General features: G+C 33.4%; 1 long non-coding RNA gene across 1 annotated transcript; it reads right to left on the bottom strand.

Moving 5' to 3' along the window:
- Positions 1-1704: 1704 nt before the first annotated feature.
- On the bottom strand, positions 1705-11576 carry LOC123638936. The gene is made up of 3 exons (XR_006735519.1): positions 11542-11576; positions 10290-10391; positions 1705-1765 (listed from the first exon to the last, which is right to left on the bottom strand). It is a non-coding gene; the product is annotated as an uncharacterized LOC123638936 (long non-coding RNA).
- Between the last annotated feature and the right edge of the window lie 1367 nt (positions 11577-12943).

The raw sequence follows: 12943 nt of genomic DNA, 5'->3' as shown, positions 1-12943 counted from the left end.
GGAAGTTATTAAACTTCTTTAAATCAATTTTTTAATCTGTAAAACCAAATTAATAAAGACTATTTCCTAAAGTTGCTCACAGAGTCAAGATTTAATATATATATAAGGTATCTAGAATACCAGTTATTCTTTTCATTGATATTATTATTAGCAGGATAAACAGCCAACTGTTATAAATATGTTTATTTAATTAATATGCCAAAATAAAATAGGTTCAACCTGAATTAAACAAACTTAATGAAAAACTTAATGTATTCTCCATATGGACTACTATTAATATACATGAGTATATGGAAATGAATTTTTTAAATTATATTAAAGAGCCACAAACATATATATTCAAAGGAATATATTACCTTAACAAAGTTGCTAAATATTTGGAATTTCACCACAAGAATCACTTTGGAATTTTACTGTATTTCTGAAAATATAAGGCTTCATTTGTAGAAAATATTCTCTATCATTTCACACCAAAAAGGTACAATAAAGGCTACAAAAGGAAATCATTTCTTTAGACAATAGAAGTTTATGGATAGAATTAATCTATATTTTAAAAATTCTCTTTGGGGTATTAAAAATTCATATACTTTTTATTAAAATATTATAATTTTTCAAACCCTTTGTCAAAAATATATCTATATTTATGTTTATTTGGCAGTCACTCCTTTTAGCTAAAATATTATTAACTTTTAAGGTAATTTAATTCAGAAACTTTTCTGCATGCATAAATATTTCCAAATATGTCACATCATATATTATACATTTTAAACCTTTGAATCAAAGTAACTTTAAACCACAAATGCAGTGCTCCCTATAAATGCATTATTTTAAGAACAATATTTGGCATACTTATGCTTTTGATATATTAGATACATTAGAATGAGGATAATAAACAAACTATTCAGCTTCTGCTTATAAATGGCCCATGGAAAGCATAAACATTGTAAATAAATGCAAGTTAAAATGTAATTCAAAAGATGGAGATGCAATCCACAAAGAATAGATGAAAGACCTTGAATCCAAGAGGTAATTATGAATATTTATCTCTTGGTCAAGGTAGAGAAAGTAAAGAGATTTACATTAAAATTTTTCAAGTTTTTTTGCAATATGAACACTGAATGGCTTATGAATCTAAATTGATAAATAGAGGCATGTATTTCAGGTTACCTGCACCAAATTCAAAATTTATTACTTTTTCTTCTTGTTTTTGAGCTGCTAATTCAATGGTAACAAAAACCTAGATTAGCTAAATATGGACATTCACATGACTGTCTCTGAGCATTTAGTCAGATATAGCCATGAGGTATTAGTTAGATTTGCTCCGTTAAGGTATGACCATAAGTGTGAATTTTGAAGACCCAGAGTAGAATTTCAACCACAGCTGAATCATGAATTCATCAGAGGGCGGTGGGTGCGTGTGGAAGAGAAAAAAATAGTGAATTTTATGGCTTTTGATTTTAGCTCAGACATGTAAAGAACTTTGAAGTTTTCACCCTTGTCCTTATACCAAGATAAAAGCGGAAACTAAGTGACTCTTCTAAAAACCATTGGAAAACTTAAGTTACAGGGCAAACCAGCCCCCAGCAATCTGAGATCCAGGAAAAGAGAGAGAATCATGAATCACGTCTGAAATAGATTATCTGGAGTAGAAGCCTCTAGGACGATACGCTGGACTCGTGCGAGAATGAGAATTTTCTGAGACTCAGTTTTAGGCTGCTCCCTCCAACACTTCACAGGCTTTTCCTCTGGGAACCCCATCAGTCTCCTGAAGTGAAGAGCCAAGAAAATCCGTGGGAGAAGTAACCATTTAGAATACACCCAGAGCAGTCTCACGAACAAAGCCTTACTCAGCAAAAGAAGAGGCATTACAGGAGCCTTCTTCAATTTCAACCCCTCTAAAATTTGCTTTCTCACCTAAGGTAGGGAAAGATACTGAAAAATACTTGTGAAGGTTTTAGGACCTTCAATAACTCCTGGTCTAAAAGTTGAGAGGAAACAGGGGATGTGTTGGTTGTACTAAGATATATTGTATTTTCAACATCCTATATGGTATTTTGGATGTAGTCTTTGGGTGCTATGTTATTATAAAACTTACATACTTAATTAACTAACTAAACATGAGTGTCCCATGCAAAAACTAACTAAAAGAATGGGTCATGAACAAAGGATTATAAATAATCCAATTCTGTGCATGTGAAGTTCATTTTTTTAAAATGCCATCCCATAAAAAAATTGAAAAGGACAAGCAAACTACCTCATGAGATGTTATGAATATAATATATTACAGCTATTTTCCAAAGAATTAAAAAGAACTAAATGAATAAGATTCAATTATGAATCAACAACACAAAACAGAAAGAAAAGTTCAGAGACTAGAATAAAGACAGAAAAGAAGAGGAAAATGTGTTTTAAAAAAAGAGTAAAAAGCAAAGCTAAAAAGTTCAGGAAAAACAGGAAGTAAAAAATAAAATATTTATAAAATGTAGGTGGAATTAGAAAGAGCAAAAACAGGGTAGAATCCTACCGAAAACAAAGTGAGGACAAGAAAGCTAAAACATCAAAGAGAAAAATGAAATAAAAAGTTTCCTGTTTCAGTAACGATTAGGTTGCTCCCATCTGACTTACCCTTCCAAAGGTAACAACTAAAATTCTGGAAAAAGAACAAGAAAAATGTAATGACTTTTTTCCATATGTCTACTTAGCTTCTCTTCAGTCCCCAGTTATTCAATTAAAAATCAAACGTTAGTCTAGGTGTTCATGGAATGTGTTTTACAGATGTGATTAAAGCCTCTAATCAGGCAATTTTGAGTAAGAGAGACTCCTGTGTAATCTGGGTGGGCCCAATCCAATCAGTAAAAAGGATTTAAAAGCAAGCTGAGGCTTCTTCAAATACGAGGAGAAATTGTGCCTCTGAGCAGCAGGTTTAGCCTATGCCTGTGAATTTCTTCCTCCTTACGAACTTCCATACCTCAGACTACCCTACTTGCTTAGTCGTCTCCCACAATCACATAAACCAATTTTTGTATGAAATCTCTGAATATCTCCTACTGATTTTGCCTCTCTGATGGAATCCTGACTGATACATACAACTACAATATTAACAAAGTATATATGACATGTCTAAAAATGTTGGAGATTGAACAATAGCAGACAATTGTAAGAGTATCAAAACTTGAACACATAAACAATAAACAACCTCATGATGACCCAGATTTTGAAATTAGCAAACAGTCACTTTAAGTCAGCTACTAAAAGTATGCCAAAGCTCATAAAGGAAACTATGGTCCTAAGAAATGAAAGATAAGAAACCCTAGAATCAAATGAAAAATTACAGTTGAAAATTGAGTTTAAAAATGCAGTATGTGTAATTTTAAAATCACTGATTAGACTTTACTGCCTACTGGAGATGAAGAAAGAATATGATGAATTTGAAGATAGGCTTCCAAACTAATATACAGGAATAAAAACAAAACAAACACAAATGAAGAGACTCAATAGCATTTAGAACAATATCAAAACGTTTTACATATGGGTAATTGGAAACTCAGGAGAAAAGACAGAGATTATAGGACATTTGAAAAAAAATAAGAATCAGCAATTTCTGAAATTTAGTGAAAGGTATAAATTCAAAAATTCAAATAACTCAGTAATCATTATACGGAGAATTTGAAAAGAAATCAACAAGCAAACAAAAATAACTCACCATAATTAGACGGCCACACCAAAGATGATCAGAAAATTGTGAAAGCAGAGAATTATGGTATATTACTCACAAAAAATAAATTTTAATAACAACTGACTTCTCATCAGAAACCACAGAGGACAGAAAACTGTGCAACAGTGACTTTAAAGTGCTGAGTGGAAAAAGCAATAGTAATAATAAGAAAACCCTGTTAAATCAAAATTCTACATCCAATAAAATATCCTTACAGAATGGAAGCAAGTTAAATGGATTTTCTGATGCAATAAAACAAAAATAACTAATAATGAGCAGATTTTAACTATAAGAACTTTGTAATAAATATAGCTTTGCATAAAAGATGAGGAGAAACTCAACTCTATTGTTGAAAATTTATTATTTTTGCATGAGGAAGTACAATAGTACTTCTAATTAGACTGTGAAAAGCAAGCATGTATACAATAATTACTAGAAGAAATCATTTTAAAAATTATAGTGTAAATAAGTATATCTAAAAATCCAATGGGTAAATTAAAAAAGACAGGAAAGAATAGAGGAACTGAAACCAGAAGGAGTAAATCAAAAAATACATAGTAAATTGGTAGATTTAAATACAACAGTTAGAAAATACATTGCATATTATTAGAGCACAATTAAAATGCAGAAGAGCAAGACTCAACTGTTACCTAAAAAAATGTATTTTAAATATGAAAATACAGATAGGATGAAAATACACAGTTGGAGTTGTTATATTGTACAAATAGTAGAGTCATGATACCTACAGTGATTATATTAATAACATAAAAACTATATTAAAAAAGGAATATTACCTGAAATAAGAGAAGCATTTTATGAAAATTATAGTTCAGTTCATCATGAAGACTTAACAAACATAACTGTGTATGAATCTGATAACAGATTTAAACTAGAAGGAAAAAAATAAAGCCTAGGCAGAATTGAAGGGAGAAAGAGATATTTCCACAAACACAGTTGAAGATTTTACACATGTCATCTCCTGGAAATTGATAGAACTAGACAAAAACACCAAAAAATACAAAGAAGAACATTATCAACTGCATTGACCAAACTGACATTCAAGGACTACTACACTAAACAATCACACGAGGTCTATTCTCTCTAGACTAAAAGAGATGGTCACCACAGAAACAATATATCCAGTTTTAGTGTAGCCCCCAATTAATTTAAAGACACAATAATACAATAATGTAGTGTTCCACAGATTGGTAGATTCAACATCGTTAAAATATCCATTTCCATCTGGAACATAGAAATCTTGATGGAGTACCCTCTCAATCAAATGAGGTAGAAATGGCATATACTATAGATTCGTAACTTTCTTGAACTCTTGAGCCAATGTTGTAGGGTAACATATCGACATAGTAACGTGTGGGATGCTGTGAAGATGATGCTTCAAATAAATCTGTAGCTATTAATGCTTGTATCAGAAAATGTTGAAAATGTCTAAATCAATAAGTTTCCATATTAAGAAGCTAAATAAGGAAGAACACAGTATGCACAAAATGAGTAGGATGAAAGAAATAATAAAGAATACAGCAAAAAAAAAAAGGAGAAAAATGGAAATAAGACAACAGAAACAATGCTGAAAGTTAGCTTTTTGAAAACTGATAAACCCATGACTCTACTGATTAAGAATTTGAAAGAAGGCCAGGCGCCGTGGCTCACGCCTGTAATCCTAGCACTCTGGGAGGCCGAGGCGGGCGGATCGCTGGAGCTCAGGAGTTCGAGACCAACCTGAGCAAGAGTGAGACCCCATCTCTACTAAAAATAGAAAGAAATTATATGGACAGCTAAAAATATATAGAGAAAAAAAATTAGCCAGGCATGGTGCCGCATGCCTGTAGTCCCAGCTACTCAGGAGGCTGAGGCAGAAGGGTCACTTCAGCCCAGGAGTTTGAGGTTGCTGTGAGCTAGGCTGATGCCATGGCACTCACTCTAGCCTGGGCAACAGAGTGAGACTCTGTCTCAAAAAAAAAAAAAAAAAAGGGAATTTGAAAGAAGAGAGAATGAAATTTTAAAATAACAGGAAAGAAGAGTATTTATTACATACCAAATAGATATTAAAAACTTTAAATATAGATTTAATAAAAATATTTATTTCAATAAATAGGGCAACTTTGAAAAATAAAAATTATCAAAACAAACACAAGAAAAAACAAAATGTTGGGATAGAGCTATATCTAGTCAAGAAAATGAGGCTGGGTGTATTGGTTCACAGCTGTAATCCCAGCACTTTGGGAGGCTGAGGCAGGAGGATTGGTTAAGGCCAGGAGTTCAAGCCCAGCATAAGCAACATAGCAACATCCTGTCTCTAAGAAAAATTAAAAAATAAAAATAGCCAGGCATGGCGGCATGCACCTGTAGTCACAGCTACTTGGGAGGCTGAGGCATGAGGATCTCTGAACCCAAGACTTCAATGCTGCAGTGAGCTATGATGATGCCACTACAGTCTAGCCTGGACAACAGAGTAAGACCCTGTCTCAAGAAAATGTTGTCAATTTTATCAAATTTCCCACAGGTAATTTCTAGCCATGATGGAGTAATAACCAGTATCAGAATTGCTCTCCTTTCTCAAACAATTAGAAATCCAAATACATGGAACAATGATGTGCAGACCTTGGACAACAGGTCGCACAAGACATCCCTGAGAGTAAACACAAATGAAGTAAATCTAACAAATGATTGTTTGGGAGCAGTTTCCAAACCCAAATGAGTCCAGATTGTCTTACTCAGTTCAAAAACAGGGATGAATGACCAATGAGGAAGAAACAGCTAGAATTTCCAGGCTGCAGAAATGAAAAAGAAACAGCTTCACAAAGGGAGCACTAGCAATATTTAAAGGGGTAACCCCAAGTTTTAGAGAGAATAATGATCTATTTGTACCAGGAAAAGAACCATTAGAAAGCAATAAGGCCACAATTTATGACTATCACAAAGGGATAGGTATATTTCACGTTTAGATAAGCCAGAGTGGAAGCATCTTATAATACCTGAGGCATCCAACAGAGTCCTAAAAGGCCTTAAAAGTTCTAGCGTAGAGATTGCTCTAAAATCACCCTACAAAGCTTAAAAGAAAATTTCATAGGAATTAAACTGATTCTAAGTAAACTACATGAACATGTGGTAATTTCATGATCTATATAGCAAAACAAATTTTTACTTCTTTTAAAGCTTATAACAAAATCCAGAACCTGACAATGTGAAATCCATGATGTCTGTCATTCAGTGAAAAATTACTAGGCACTCAAAGAAACAGGAAAGTATGACCCAAAATGAGAATAATCAATCAACAAAAATAGATTCAAAAATGACAAAATTAGCATAAAAAGAGGTTGAAAGACCTAAATAAGTTCCATATATTTTAAAAGGAATAGGAGAAGATGAACATGTCAAAAGAGAAATGAAAAATGGAGAAAGACTAAAACTTGACTTCTAGAGATTAAAAATACACTATTTGAAATAGAAAATAAATACACTAGATGGGACTAACAGATATTTTGGCATTGCAAAAGGGACACAGTAATTTAAAAAGGTATTCAAAATGAAACAGAGAGAGAAAAGAGACTGGAAAAAAAATTAACAGATCATCATTAACCTGTGATATATTACCAAGAAATCTAACCATACATGTAACTGGAGTTTCAGCATGGAGGAGAAAGAATTATAGAAAATATATTTGAAATATCAATGGCTGACATACTTTTAAAATTAATAAAAACTATTAACAAATAAATACAAGAACTTTAATTGCTAGAAGAAACTTAAAGAAACACAGCAAATCATGATCAAATTATTTAAAGGGAAATCTTAGAAGAAACCATCTTAAAAGCAGAGAATAGGAGATTATGTAAAAGTCAAAGCAATAACAAACATCACATACTTCTACAATACTATGCAAATTATAAGACAATAAACAGATAATTACAATTCTGAAAGAAAATTTTAGAAAATTCAAAAAAACCTCTAAATCTACCATTTTAATCCCCACTCCCAAATAATTTAAAAAAGCATGGTGATATTACTATTTCAGCTACCGGAAAATGAAGACAACACATTATCACCTGATTTGTACTATGGGAAATGTTAAAGGATCTTAACATATTCAAGCAGAAGAAAATTAATAATACATAGATTAATCTACCTGAAAAGAAAATAGACAGTAACAAAAATGGTAAATATGTCATTAAAAGTAAATGAGTTGTTTTGTCAAATCTAATATTTTTAAAAGGAAGTTGACAGTCTAGAGCAAATATAATAATGTATTGGTTCATGCAATATTTAGAATAAAGTACATGACCAAAGCACAAAAGTTGAAACATAAATAGAAAATAATGTTATAAGGTTCTTTAAGTTAAAGTGAGATTTTATAATATTTTTAAGATAGACTATGATAATTTAAAATTGTATATAGTAAAATATAGCATGAACACTAAAATATGTATATTAAAGAGCCACTACTAAAGATAAGGTGGAGTAAAAATAATAGACCAAAATGAGGTTAAAAAAAGAGAAAGAAAAGTAAAAAGTTTATGTGACAAATAGAAAAATGGAGGATGGTTGTTTTAAATCTAATCAACTCAATAATTACATTAATTATAAATGTCACAAACACTCCATTTAAAAGGAGAGATGATTAGATTCAAAAACAAATCAAGAACCTAGCACATGAAACCTACCAAAAATCTACAAAAAATATTTTAAATAAAAATGCTTTAAAAGTTGGCTAGAAGTAAATATGGGAAAAAATTATAGCACACTAACACTAAACAAAACACAGATGAAATGAGTATATTAATATGAGACAAAGCAGATTTCAGAAAAAAGAATATTGATACAGATAAGGAGGGGAAGGACATTTCATGACAATACAAGGGGCAATCCATCAAAAGGACATAACAGTGCTTCAAAATATATGAAGCAAAACTGAGAAAACTGAAAAGAGCAATTTAAAAATCAATAATTACATTAAGAAATTGTGACACTTTTTCTCACAGTATGATAGAAAATATATAAAAATACAATGATGACAGAATAGAGAACAACATTATTAATTAGCTTAAATTAATTGATATTTTTAGAACACTAAACAAAATCATAATACACATTGTTTTCAAGTACACCTGACATCTTCACCACAATAGATGATATTCTAGTCCATAAAATAGTCTCGATAAATTTAAACAGATTGAAATCATACAAAGTTTGACACAAATAAATAAACTAGAAAGCAATACAAGATACACATCTTGTAAAACATCTAGTATTTGAAAGTAAAAAATCACATGTCTAATTAACCCACAGATTAAAGAAAAAATCAAGAGGAAAATTAGAAAATATTTTTAACTGAATGAAATGAAAACACAACATATCTAAATTTGTAGGGGGCAGTTAAAGAAGTAACTAGTGAAACATTTAGAATTAAATGTGTATATTAGAAAAGACAAAAATCTCAAATCAATGATCTAAGCTTATACCTTAAGAAACTGCTGGAGACAGCTGAAAGTACATCCCAAGCAAGCAGGAGGAGGAAAGTAGTAAAGGTAAGAAGATAAATAAATGAAATTGGAAACAAATTAAAAACAATAGAGAAAATCAATGACTACCAAGGAAATTTTTTAAAAGATCAATATTAAGAAGTCTCTATCCACAATAACCAAAAATATGAGAGAAGATAAAATATACCAATATCCTACAAACAGTGGAAAACTATTTGTGGAATGTGCGAATAATAGGCATGAAGCCCTGTGGGTAGGCTTATACAACAGACTTTGTTTTATGAGTTTATAAAGTAGTTCACACAGAAACTCAAAACTCTTAAACCAATTACCTTATGTCACAAATATAAACAATAAATGGAAAATTGATTTAGCTTAACACTGTTCTGACTCAAGTATAACCAGACTCTAATTATTTTCAAAATTTCTATCCTAGAAATTTCACTCTTCAGGAGCCCATGCCCCTTAAACATGAAAAACTTCATGTGTCAAAATTATTGCAGCTTAGCCAATGGAACTGTGTATTGCAAAGATATTGATTAGTCTGAGGTTTGTTCTGGAATGATAGCTTATCGGAATCTCAATTCCTGAATTTAGATCCTATTACAGATGAGACCTTGCAAGAATCGAGAAAGTGTCGATGTGATTCTCTATTTTCTCAATGAAAAAGAAACTATATCCTTCAGGATTCCTACTAGACACACATAATAATGACTGAATTAAATATAGTTTTAAAAACTGTTAACCAAATCTGATTTAAAATAAACAGTATATCACATAGAGTTGAGCATTTTTAAATGAATCCTGACATTCATGAATATTTCGTGAATTTTGTTCATGAATCCTGACAATTGGAGTTCTGTTAAATTTTTAAAGTGTGAGAAAGCCAAAGCTGTGTGTGTCCCTTGTGATAGTGGTTAGGCTCCTTTCAGCAGTATGAAGCATGGCTGGAGCCTTAGAAGGGATTAGATAAAGGTATTTTAACTGAGCTACCTCCCCTATTAATCTATTAGAAATGCCATAAAAAAAAATACCATAAGACTGGGTGGTTTAAACAACAGGAACTTATTTCTTACCGTTGTACAGACTGTAAGTCCAAGATCAAGGTGCCAGCAGGTTGGTGTCTCGTGCAGACGGCCGTCTACTTGCTGTGTCCTAACATGGTCTTTCTTTGGTGACTGCAAGTGAAAAAAGAGACGGGAGAGTGGGAGAGAGGAAGAGGGGGAGAGCAGGAGAGAGGGAGAGAGGGAAATGGGGAGAGAATGAGAGAGCTCTCAGGTGTCTGTCTTTATAAGAGGCTAAAGTGCTACAACTGGTAAGGGGAACTTGAGACTGGAGTCAGAAACCTGCAGGCAATTAGGGCAGGGGTCAGAAGGAGAAGACCAATAGAATAGGAAACCCACAATAAAAGACACTAAGAGTGTGAATAGGATTAACTAAGATAAATGTAGCCAACAGGGACCTTTTCATTATTCTACTTTGAACATAACATCCTTATCTGAAGCAGAAGGGAAATTCCTTTCATTGGAGCACCTGCACAGTTGAGGCAACCCTGTCTCTAAATGTACTGACCTCATTAGCATGATAAAAAACACACCTGCCAGCACCAGGACAGTTTGCAAATACCATGGCAACCCCTGGAAATGACCCTATATAAAAGAAAGGGGGAAGAGCCCTCAGTTTCAAGAACTCTCCACCCCTTTCCCAGAAAATCCATGAATATTCCACCTCCAGCTTAGCGTATTATTAGGGATTAGCATAAAAAGGGAAAACCCGAACCTGTGTGGGCTGCTGCCTCCTTTGGAGGGGTCCACTCTCTACCACGAGAGAGTGTGCTATACTTTCTATACTCTGTCTTTAATAAATGTCTGCTTCTCATGGGACCCTGTGTTTGAATTCCTTCTTGGGCAGAGGTCAAGAACCTTCTCTGCCTACTTGGGCGGTGGTCCACACCAATATCAAAATGAGAGCAGAAATTTTGAGAAAAAAAGTGACAAAAGGTAGGTATCCTATTGGAAAGGACTGTGGCCCAGAGACTGAGAGGGCTGGATGATAATTATTCTTGAGAGTATTAAAGGAAGGTAGGCTAGAGCCTATAACATAAAGCCTTGTCAATATTAACTATCCATGCATAATTTTCTTATTGATTCTCTTTTTCAGGCGTCAGGGTTCCTTCCCATGTTGTCTAGCTCTCTTTGTCTTGATATTTTATTTACTGTAAAAAAAATTTCAAACAGACACCTGCAAATCTTAGGTAGATTTGAATGTGTTAACCACTAGACATATCTGACACAGTATTTGAAGAAAGAAGAATTGTTCAGGGAGTACCTGCATTCCCAGAGTGGTGTCTTCTAAGAGAACAAGGAGCCAGAGATAGCTCTATGTAGACAACGAGGGCCAAAACTAATCAGCAGGTCTCAGTCCTCTCAGTGTGGTGACCCCAATGAGAGAAGCAATGTGTTTTACATCTTAGAATCTAGACAATATCAGAGACCTCAATATCAGGAGTATATCAGTGACAGATGAGAGGCTCGTTAGTAGATTAATCATCCAATCAAAGAAATGTAAAAGTAGAAATGCCCTTCCCTTGCTGATTAGTTTTATTATGTTTCCTAAAATAAATATTTAATATGTATGCTTATATCTTTCACTAAAGGAATTAGAAATTACAAAATATAGCTCTTAAGCAGACATTTGGGAAGTCTTAGTGATAAGGAAAACCCCCATCTATTACTTAGCACAGCAGCCACCTGAGACCCCCCCCACCCTTCACGGAAGACCCACATTAGCATAAGACTAACCTAACATTAGCACATCAGCATAACACTAAACCCAATTACCTGGTGCAAGACACTAACCTAACACCTAGGACATTAACATATCACTAACCTAACATCCGGCACATCAGCATAAGACTAATCCTATTGCCTAGTACAAACACTAAACTTATTACCTGGCAGGCATTAATCACCTGAGACCCCTCCCCTTGGATCACCCCAACTTAATAAAAATGGGAAAAATTGGGTAGACGGTGCTCAGAATTTGGTGGCGAGACCCCTCTGAGCCCGCAGGCGAATAAACGTTGATTCTCCGACTCTCCATGTGCCCGCTCGGTTTGTCCTCGGGACCAGCCGCTGTAACACTTGCTGTAACATTAGCAAAGTCATTACAGGACACAAGATAAAGGCATTAAATACAGGACATGTTCTGTCAATACAGGATTCCTGGCACTCCTGCCTGTGTCTTGCTCTTCAGCTGTGCTCTCTGTAACAATCCATTCCCAAAGTTAATCATTATCATTAATTTTAAAACTAGGAAACAAAATTCAGAAGCGTTGTGTTCTCCAATTGAACAAGAATCTCTGTTTTGAAAACATTTTGTTGTTTATGCATTACCCGTATGAATGTGAAACTGTAGGAAACTAAAACAAAGCACTTTGAAAAACTTGCTGATCCCCAGGAAGAAAGGAAATATTCTTGTCACCAATTATATTTCTGAATTTTTATTGTTTTTTAGATTTTGAGTAGGATAAATTGAAGGGATATGGCTGAAATAGAAAGGAGAAAAAAATGAAAAAGAGAATTGGCATAGTCCAAGCAATTCTGATTACATGAATTATAAAATCAAAAATATACTTGGTTTTAAATCTTGCCTGTGAGAGAGTGAGGCAACATGACAAATAGATCTGACATTATTTGTTTTGTAAGCCATCGTGCATGTCAGAATTCCT

Source organism: Lemur catta, chromosome 5 (assembly GCF_020740605.2).
Source record: "Lemur catta isolate mLemCat1 chromosome 5, mLemCat1.pri, whole genome shotgun sequence".
NCBI lineage: Eukaryota > Metazoa > Chordata > Mammalia > Primates > Lemuridae > Lemur > Lemur catta.
The sequence above is the reverse complement of the archived record's forward strand: the minus strand, read 5'-3'. Positions and strand labels throughout refer to the sequence as shown.